We start from the raw sequence: 11,394 nt of genomic DNA, 5'->3' as shown, positions 1-11,394 counted from the left end.
CATTTAACACATTCATGCTTGTCTCATTCTGTTCTAGTCTTGCTGGGTTTCCTGAAATTTACAAACATATCAGTCCTGTTCCAGTGCCAAAAACTGTTGACTATTTCCTCTTCCTGAAACGCTATTTTTCAAAGATATTCATGGCTCTCTCCCTTATCTCCTTTAATTCCCTTTTAAGTGCCATTTTCTGATGAAAGACCATCAAAATAACTCCATTTTGTATAACATACTCTCTTTCCACCAACATCTGCGTGTTTTTATTCTGTTCAGACGCTGCTATACTTTCCCTTTGATTTCTCAGCATCTTCTACCTCTTGTTTATTGATGGATTGTGCCTCCCAATCAAAATACAACACCTGGAGCACAAAGAGTTCTCTGAGTTGTTTAATGCAATCATCAAGCACATATAACACTTTCTAGAAACAAAGTAGCATTCAATAAATATTTCTAGAATAAATAAACAGGTAATTAATTTATAGCTGATTGTCTAAATATTGTCCATGTGAAGCATCCTGTACAGAATGACTTATCAAGATATCACTACTGTACAGTAGCCCATCTCTGTTGCCTTCACAGGAGTGCTCAGAATTCCGTGGAAATAGGATGAACCTCTAACACCTGGAAATAAGTACCAGGCAATGAAAATATACACTAGAGGGGTTGGCGCCATGGCTCACTTGGTTAATCCTCCACCTGTCCAGCTCTCTGCTGTGGCCCGGGAAGGCAGTGGAGGATGGCCCAAGTGCTTGGGCCCTGTAACCGCATGGGAGACCAGGAGGAGGCACCTGGCTCCTGGCTATGGATCGGCGCAGCGTGCCGGCCGTGGCAGCCATTTGGGGGGTGAACCAGCGGAGGGAAGTCCTTTCTCTCTGTATCTCTCTCTCACTGTCTAACTCTGCCTGTCAAATAAAAAAAAAAAAAAAAGAAAAGAAAATATACACTAGAATTCTGGAAGCCCAGCAAAGAACAACTAACAAAGTCAAATCATATCACAGTTTTTCTCTTTCAATTTATTTATCATGTAAGCAAATATGCAGTGGTCTATAATAACTACCAGATTGAATTTCAAGATGTAAATGAGACCAAATATTTTTACTGAATATGCTCTTATATAGAATAGAATGTGTGTATAAATATAAGTCTGTTCATGCCTGTTTGTATGTGTGTGAGTGCATGTGGGTTTTCAGTATAATAATAATGCTTTCAGAACCAAGACAGACTTCACTTCCCCCCTTCTAATTGCAACTGAAGCATGGAAAAGTTTAAGAGCCTAATTAATTCTGACCCTAGGTGCTTACCCTTGGTCAGGAAAGCCAGTTCTTGGGAGTGACAATTTTTTCCTCTCTGGTATTTTGAAATGCATTTGTTAGTAGACCCAATATATGCATTTACCTAGATATTCCTTAGAGTTTCCTACTACATTGCAACTCAGAAATATGTCCTTCAGTCCCTAAAGACTCAATTAGAGTAAATCTAGAATCTGAGGATGTTATTTTAATTAGGATATGATGAAATAAGTAATCTTTCATTAAATGTTGGCTCAATATATCTAAGGCACAAAATAATCATTAATCGTTAAATGTACCTGTAGTAAAAGTTTTCTAACTCAGAAATTATCACGTGGCCCTTAATTTCTTGCTTTAACATGTATCTCTTTCTGTCTCTAGGCTCATGTGCCTCATCCATATATAAAGACATCTTTATTAATCCTTGCCTGTATTATGCCCCCCCAAAATCATACCAAAGCCCCAAAACTAATTCATCAGAACATGGCTGTGTTTGGAGATAGGGCCATAAAGAGGTTGCTGAGTTAAAATAACCACACACACACACACACACACACACACAAAATTGCTGTTACAAAAAACAAATTTATTACTTACAGTCAGGACGTAGCAAAAAAGGAATAGGACTGCTTGGGGTTTGTTGTCCCAAAACTCAGGAAAGCAGCTTAGACTGTATGGAGTCTGCATTTCATGAGTCTCTATGTACCAAAAATGTGAAACCTTAAAACTTGAAAAGTTTTATATCTTAGGTCCCCCATGACATGCAGGGCTAAAGCACTGAAGGATGTTTTGTACCTAGACAGGTCTTGATGCTATAATCTCAGCACATATTATTGTTATACATGAGAAATATGTGAGCCTGTGGGAGAACTGGAACAAGCCACCTTGAGAAATGTCTTGCCATGTTACATTAGTTTAAATGTGATTCTGGGCTGGCGCTGTGGTATAAAGGGTAAAGCCACGGCTTGCAGTGCTAGCATCTCATGTGGACAGCGGTTGGGGTCCCAGCTGCTCCACTTCTGATCCAGCTCTCTGCTATGGCCTTGGAAAGCAGTGGAAGATGGCCCAAGTCCTTGGGCCCCTGCACCCACGTGGAAGATCCAAAAGAAGCTCCTGGCTCCTGGCTTCTGGTTTTGGATCGGCCCAGCTCCAGCCAGTGTGGCCATTTGGAGTGAATGGAAGACCAGCAGATGGAAAACACCTCTCTCTCTCTCTCTCTCTCTCTCCCCCTCTCTCTCTCCTTCTGCCTCTCTGTAACTCTGCCTTTCAAATAAATAAAAACAATCTTTTAAAAAAAAAAGTGGTCTCCTAACTAATTCTCTCTCTTAATAAGTTGGATAAGTACCTTTACATTTGGGATTTCTGGGTTTAGATTCTTGTTTTACCAACTATGAATTACCTAATTTGAAAAAACCTGTTTAATCCATCTAAATCTCAAATTGATCCCATTATCAGTTAAATCATCTTATATATAAATATAGTATATATATATAGTGTAGATACAGACAAATTATTAATTGCCAAAGAATATTTTAAAATCTACTTTATCTTATCTTCCTCAGAATCCTAGGAATTTCATATTTTCTATTTGAAAATAGCACAATTCAATGAAAAGACAACCTAAGGAATTGGAGAGAATAATTGGAAGCCATATATCCAAGAAGAGGTTAATACCCTAAATATGCAAGGACCTCAAGAAACTCAATATCAAAAGCATTTATGAAAACTGAATAAGATTCCAAGAAGGTTGAATAAGGAAAAGGTGTACTGCTTTAGATCAGGGGAGAATAGATAAAATCAAAAAAGAAAAAAAAAAAAAACAGAGGAAGTGCATTCCTGGGGGAGGGTTGGAGAGAAAGTTACAGAGGAAATTCTACAGAAGGTGAAACATGCTATGCCTCAGTGTGGAAGGTGCAGAAGCTCAGCAATGAGTGTGGAAACCACACATGATCTTCACAGCTGAGAGTTGGAGGAGACGCCAGCTGTGGAGAGCAAGGGGAGAGCAGACTGCAGCTGCCCATGCCGCTGGCTGATGATACTGCCAGAGGGGGAGCCTCGCAGACCTCACTTTGAGTCAAGTCTGGATCCCTAACAGGAAGCATGGTACTTATCTAACCCAGTGAAAGAAAAATGTGTTTCTTTCTCCCATCCTCCCATAAAGGAGTCTGACTACTGTTGAGGAGATAGTGCCATTTTGACACCAGTAGTGGCTGCAGTAGCTCTTATGCACATGTGTGATTGGCTAATTTTACTAGAGGAAAATAATCTATGTTCCCCACTGACTTTGAGTCTGGCTACAAGGAGTGACAGGGCACTGGCCACCCATGTGGGATGTGAGGTACCCACAGACTCTCAACAGATCACAGGCCCTGGGGTTCAAACTGACAAGGCAAAGCAACTACAAACAGTTGGCTTTCAGAACATCTCTTCTGTCTCTGTGGACAGACAGACAGTGTGTCTCTATGCCTTTTATTCCATTATGTCAGAAAATATTTGATCAATTGTTTCAAAATGTACATTAAGAAATCCATACAAAATTGTCATTTGTTTTAAAACCAGACAGAAACAGTGGAAAGGGGTTTTTGAAAAAAGTCCACCAAAAGTAAACAGACACCCCTCCCCTTGAACCCTTTTACATGAAAGCATAAATACCGAAGGTACAAATTTTCCTTGAGTTCTTGTTGAAATTTGGTCCATAACATGAACACACTAAAATAGAAAAACAAAGAGGCAATACATCCATATATGCATTACAAGTTTCTCAGGGCACCAGCAGCCTCAGCTTCAGGTGTTTATGAAACAGAGGAACAGAAAAATGAGGTTTATCATCTCAGCACATTAACACTGGAATCTGTACCCAAGGAAATGGTGGCACATCATATCGCAGCCAGACCCTCCCAGGTGCTAGAGAGATGAAGATGAACCTCTGCACCCCAGGAGTACAGGAGCAATGCATGCTGAAATTGTGAGATTTCTGTGGCTGCATGAAGGTCACAGGGTGTGGCTGGGTCTCCAGGCAATCACTGTGTGTGGTGACAGAGGCTCAGAGCTCCTGATTGCCGGCAGTGGGTCATTGCCCAGGGATCCACACTTACACTGATGACAGCACAGATCTTTTGTGCAGTTTATATGGCAGCCAGGTGAGTGCTGCATTCACTGTGGGATAATCCTAGGCATTAATCACCTTGGAAGAGAAGGGGTGATGGTATGATTATGCCAACAGAGGTGATCATATCCTCTCCTCTGATGACAACAGAGATGTAACATGCCAAACTTGGGTGTCAACGTGGATACTTGACCCACCCTGGAGCACTAACCAGAGCTGCCTGTCAACACACAGCACACACCTCTTGGTATTCACTGAAAGAACAGACACTCCATTAAGCCACAGATGTAGAGTGCAAAGATAAAATCAACCAGAGGAGAAAAGCAACAAGTATTTCAACAAAAGAATAAAATAAATGCAGAAATTCAGGAAACAAGAATAAGGAAGACAACATGACTACCCCAAGTACACAACAAAACTTAATTATTAGAATGAGAAGACAAAGAGCTTGATGAAACACCTAAAAAGGAATTCAAAAGAATGATCATAGGATTACTCTGAAGCAATGAGAAGTAAATTCGTTAGTTAAAGAAATCCATACATGATGTGAAGGAAAAATTTTCAAATGAGATAGACGTTTTGAAGAGAAAACAAACTGAAATATTAGAAATGAAGAATTCAATGTGTTAAATAAAAATACAGTAGAAAGCCTTAACAATAATATAACAAATATCTGAGATAGAAGACAAATCTTTGGAAATATCTTAAGAACAACAAAAAGAAAGAAAATATTAGAAAAGTTAAAAATAATTTTCAAGATTCATGAGATATTATCAAATGAAACAACATACAGGTCTTACGAGTTCATGAAGGCTTGGAAAGAGAGAATGAATAAGAAGGCCTATTCAGTGAAATAATAAAACTTTCCTAATTTGGAAAAGGAAAGCAATGTCCAAGTATACAAGCCACATAGGATTCTTAATATATAGGATCAGAAAAGATACTCATCATGACAAATTTAATCAAACACAAAACTGTAGAACATGAAGAAAAGATTCTAAAAGGTACATTAAAAAAAGAAAAAAAAAAAACACTAGATTACTTTCAGAGAATCTCCAATTAGACTCACAGCTGACTTCTCATCAGAAACCCTACAAGCTAGGAGAGAATAGAGAGACATATTCCAAGTCTTAAAAGTCTCAAACCAGAACACTGTAGCCTGAACCCAGCAAAGCTCTCATTTATGAATGAAGGTTAAATAAAAACTTGCCATAACATAAATTGAAAGAATTTAGGCCTGCGCCCTGGCTCATTAGGCTAATCCTCCGCCTTGTGGCGCCAGCAAACCAGGTTCTAGTCCCTGTTGGGGCGCCGGATTCTGTCCCAGTTGTCCCTCTTCCAGGCCAGCTCTCTGCTGTGGCCAGGGAAGTGCAGGGGAGGATGGCCCAAGTGCTTGGGCCCTGCACCCCATGTGAGACCAGGAGAAGTACCTGGCTCCTGCCATCAGATCAGTGTGGTGCGCCGGCCGCAGTGTGCCAGCCATGGCGGCCATTGGAGGGTGAACCAACGGCAAAAGAAGACCTTTCTCTCTGCCTCTCTCTCTCACTGTCCACTCTGCCCATCAAAAAAGAAAAAAAAAAGAAAAAAGAATTTGTCACCACCCATCCAGTCTCACAATAGATGCTTAAGAATGTGCTACACACAACAGCAGAGAAATACAATCATCATTATGAAAGAATGCAGAGGCAGAAAATCTCCCAGTAAAAGTACAAAGGAAATCCAAAGCAAACAATAGAAATATTTATGGAAAAAAATTGCAAACCCAAGTACTTACAATCAATAATAACTTTGGTTAAAAATTACTTAAATTCTCCAATTAAAAGATAAAGAGCGGCTGAAGCGGGGGGGTAGCATGTATTTGCTACCTATCAGAAACGCACCCCACAAAGATACATGCAGACTGAAAGTCAAAGGATGGAAAAAAATCCCATGGGAACTAAAGCAAAAACAGCAGATGTAACCATCAAAATATCAGACAAAATAAACTTTAACACAAAAACTGGTAAAAGACACAAACAATTGTATTAAGTAATGATTAAGGAATCAATTCAACAGGAAGATGTGACTTTAATAATAGTGTGCAAATAATTCAAGGGTGCCTGGTTACTTAAAACAAATGCTAATGGATCTAAATGGAGACAGAAAATCAAAATCAATAGTAATGAGGAACTTCAATACTCCATTTTCATCAGTGGGCAGGTCAATTAGACAATTAGACAGAAAATCAGCAAAGAAACACCAGAGCTAATTGGCACTATGGACCAAATGGACTTGATATCAACAGAATCTTTCTTCCCACAGTTGCAGAATACACATTCTTTTCATCAATACATGGAACTTTCTCTAGGATAGGCCACATGGTAGGCCATAAAGCAAGTCAGTAAATTCAGAAAAATTGAAATCATACCATGCATTTTGCCTAAACACATAAAATGAAGCTTTAAATTTATAGCTCAAGAATCTCTAAATATTCAAACATATAAAGACTGAAACTCAAAATATTCAAACATATAAAGACTAAACAACACACTCCTGAATGGATGTGGGTCATAGAAATCAAAATATTCCTGGAAATGAAGAAAGATGATAATACAATCTATCAAAACATATAGAACACAACAAAAGAGGAAGTAAGAGGGAAATTTACAACATTTGATGCCCACATCAATTGGAAAGACACCAAATAAATGAGCTATAAATGCAACTCAATGACCTATATAAAAACAACAAAAAATGAAAACCAAAATTAGTAGGGAGATAGAAACAATTAAAATTAGAGAAGAAATAAACAAAATTGAAATAAAGAACAATATAGAACATCAGTGAAATGAGTGATTTTTTTAAAAAAAATCAAAATTGATACATCATTGGCTCAACTAACCAACAAAAAAAAGAGGAAGAAGATCCAAGTCAATAAAATCAGAAATGAGAAAAACATGCTATAGTGGATACCACAGAAATAAAAAGAATCATCAGTAATTACTAAAAACACTTAAATGACAGCAAATCAGAAAATCTAGAAGAAATGGATAGATTCCTGGACACATAATATCTACCAAATTTGAGTCATGAAGTATAGAAAACCTAAACATACCAGTAAGCAACATGAGCATTGAATCAATAAAAAATACCCTTCCAACAAAGAAAGAGCTGGACCAGATGGCTTCACTGCTGAATTCTACCAGATATTTGAAGAATCAACTCCAATTCTTCTCAAGCTATTCAAAATAATCAAAAGGGAGGGAATCCTCTCAAACTCCTTCTATGAGGCCAGAATCACCCTAGTTCCAAGATAAGAAAAAGGTGCAACAGAGAAAGAGAGCTATAGACCAACATCCCTGATGAACATAGATGTAAAAATCCTCAACAACTACTTGTTATTTAAATCCAACACCTATAAGAAAGATCATTGGGTGGAGCCAAGATGGCGGAATAGTAAGGGCGCGCACCGATAGTCCGGGTAAATTTAGTTTAATAAAAGGGGAGTTACGGTAGCCTCAGAAAAAAGAACCAGGAAGATATTGCAGAGTAAACTCTTCTGGATCGAGTGGCTGTGAATCGGAGGACCTACTGGGAGAACAAGGTCGCCCACCGCACGGAAGCCAAGCCGTGGGTGCCGTGGAAGCCGCAGGGTCTGCGCGCCAGTGCGGGAAGGGGAGTGCATGAAAAAACACAGACAACAGCGGGGAGAGTTCCGACATCCAGGGCTCGGAGTCCACACATCGGCGCTGGAAGGGGAGGTGAGCTCAATAACCCGAGACATTGGCGGGGAAACGGGGGTCAGAATCTAGAGGGGGGCCGGAAAGTGCAGCAAACTCACTACCTGAAAGAAGGAAAAAAAAAAAGAGCTTGGGGGTTTCTCTCTCAAGGCTTGAAGAATTCGGAAGAGACAAAGAGCAGGCCCCCTCTCTGGACTTACATATCAACAGCGGAGAGCTAAGGAACTAAGTCACTACAATTCAGTAGCCTAGGCAACCCAGTGGGAGTCCAGAGGAGCCTAAACAGACTCTGGGGAGAAGCCATGCCATGCAGTGTTACTTACCCCCTGAATAAATAAAATAAATAAATAAATAAATAAAAAAAAGAGAGAGATTTACCACGCATAACCTGAGGGTGTCACCTTTGCACACCCTTAACCAGGAAGAACCAAGCAGAGCTCTCAGGCCGCACCCATCTCAAGCCTCCAAGGCTCCTCCAACAGCAGGCAGTCCACTTAACACGGACATAGTATAAAATAAAATAAAAAAAAGAAAAACGCACAGTGACGAAAGAAGAATTAACTATGCCAAGCAACAAACACAGAAATCGAGCAAACAAGATCAATGATGACACTATGATGCCTCCAAATAAACAAAACACCCCAAACCAAGATTATGAAGATGATGAGATAGAAGAAATGCAAGATACGGATTTCAAAAAATTTATGATAAGAACAATTAGAAGTTTTCAAAAGCAAATCCTTGAACTACAGAAATCCTTATTGGACAGGATTGAAAATCTCTCTCGTGAAAATGAAATTTTAAGGAAGAATCAAAATCAAACTCAGAAACTAGTAGAACAGGAAAGTGTGATAGTGAAGAGAAATCAAAATGAAATGAAGAGCTCAATAGATCAAATGACAAACACATTAGAAAGCCTTAAAAACAGAATGGGTGAAGCAGAAGAGAGAATATCGGACTTAGAAGATAGAGCACAGGAAAACATACAGTCAAACCAAAGAAAAGAAGAGGAAATTAGAAATCTAAAAAATATTGTTGGGAACCTACAGGATACTATTAAAAAAACCAACATTCGAGTTCTAGGAGTTCCTGAAGGCATGGAGAGAGAGAAAGGATTAGAAGGCCTTTTTAGTGAGATACTAGCAGAGAACTTTCCAGGTTTGGAGAAGGACAGAGACATCCTAGTACAGGAAGCTCATAGAACCCCCAATAAACATGACCAAAAGAGATCCTCACCACGACACGTGGTAATTAAACTTACCACAGTGAAACAGAAAGAAAAGATCCTCAAATGTGCAAGAGAGAAACGTCAGATTACTCTCAGAGGATCTCCAATCAGACTCACAGCAGACTTCTCATCAGAAACACTACAGGTTAGGAGGGAATGGCGAGACATAGCACAGGTGCTAAGAGAGAAAAATTGCCAGCCCAGAATATTATATCCTGCCAAGCTCTCATTTGTGAATGAAGGTGAAATAAAGACCTTTCATAGCAAACAGAAATTGAAAGACTTTGTGGCCACTCGTCCGGCCCTGCAAAAGATACTTAAAGATGTGCTACACTCAGAAACACAGAAACACGGCCATCAATATGAAAGAAGGGAAAGGAAGAACACCTACCAGTAAAAGAGCATGGGAAGCTCAAAGCATATACTAGAAAATATTTCCAGGAAAATGGCAGGGCAAAGTCACTGCCTATCAATAGTCACATTGAACATTAATGGTCTGAATTCTTCAGTTAAAAGACACCGTTTGGCCGGCGCCACGGCTCACTAGGCTAATCCTCCACCTCGCGGCGCCGGCACACCGGGTTCTAGTCCCGGTCGGGGCACCGGATTCTGTCCCGGTTGCCCCTCTTCCAGGCCAGCTCTCTGCTGTGGCCAGGGAGTGCAGTGGAGGATGGCCCAAGTCCTTGGGCCCTGCACCCCATGGGAGACCAGGATAAGTACCTGGCTCCTGCCATTGGATCAGTGCGGTGCGCCGGCTGCAGCGCGCCAGCCGCGGCAGCCATTGGAGGGTGAACCAATGGTAAAGTAAGACCTTTCCCTCTGTCTCTCTCTCACTGTCCACTCTGCCTGTCAAAAAAAAAAAAAAAAAAAAAAAAAGACACCGTTTGACTGACTGGCTCAAAGAACACAACCCAACTATTTGTTGCCTACAAGAAACACATCTCTCTAACAAAGAGGCATGCAGACTGAAAGTGAAAGGTTGGAAAAAGATATTGCATGCCAACAGAAACCAAAAAAAAGCAGGTGTAGCCATATTAATACCAGAGAAAATAAACTAATACAAAAACTGTTAAGAGAGACAAAGAGGGACACTATATAATGATTAAGGGTTCAATTCAACAGGAAGATGTAACTATTATCAATGTATATGCACCTAATTACAGGGCACCGGTCTATTTAAAAGATATGTTAAGGGACTTAAAGGGAGATTTAGATTCCAATACAATAGTACTGGGGGACTTCAATACTCCACTCTCAGAAATAGACAGATCATCCGGACAGAAGATGAACAAGGAAACAGCAGATTTAATTGACACTATTGCCCAAATGGATCTAACAGATATCTACAGAACTTTCAACCCTACATCTACAGACTTCACATTCTTCTCAGCAGTGCATGGAACCTTCTCTAGGATTGATCACATACTAGGCCATAAAGCAAGTCTCAGCAAATTTAAAAGAATTAGCATCATACCATGCAGCTTCTCAGACCACAGCGGAATGAAGCTGGAAATGAGCAACTCAGGAAACCTCAGAAAGTATGCAAACACATGGAGACTGAACAACATGCTCCTGAATGAACACTGGGTCATTCAAGAAATCAAAAGAGAAATCAAAAACTTTCTGGAAGTAAATGAAGACAACAACACAACATATCAAAACATATGGGATACAGCAAAAGCAGTATTAAGAGGCAAATTTATAGCAATAGGTGCCTATATCAAGAAATTGGAAAGGTACCAAATAAATGAGCTTTCAGCGCACCTCAAGGACCTAGAAAAACTGCAGCAAACCAAACCCAAATCTAGTAGGAGAAGAGAAATAATTAAAACCAGAGAAGAAATTAACAGGATTGAATCAAAAAAACACTACAAAAAATCAGCCAAACGAGAAGCTGGTTTTTTGAAAAAATAAACAAAATTGACACCCCATTGGCCCAACTAACTAAAAAAAGAAGAGAAAAGACCCAAATCATTAAAATCAGAGATGAAAAAAGAAACATAACAACAGACACCACAGAAATAAAAAGAATCATCAGAAATTACTACAAGGACT

This window comes from Oryctolagus cuniculus, chromosome 1 (assembly GCF_051225735.1).
Source record: "Oryctolagus cuniculus isolate XC-2025 breed Fujian yellow rabbit chromosome 1, ASM5122573v1, whole genome shotgun sequence".
Classification (NCBI taxonomy): domain Eukaryota; kingdom Metazoa; phylum Chordata; class Mammalia; order Lagomorpha; family Leporidae; genus Oryctolagus; species Oryctolagus cuniculus.
This window is presented reverse-complemented; position numbering follows the sequence as displayed.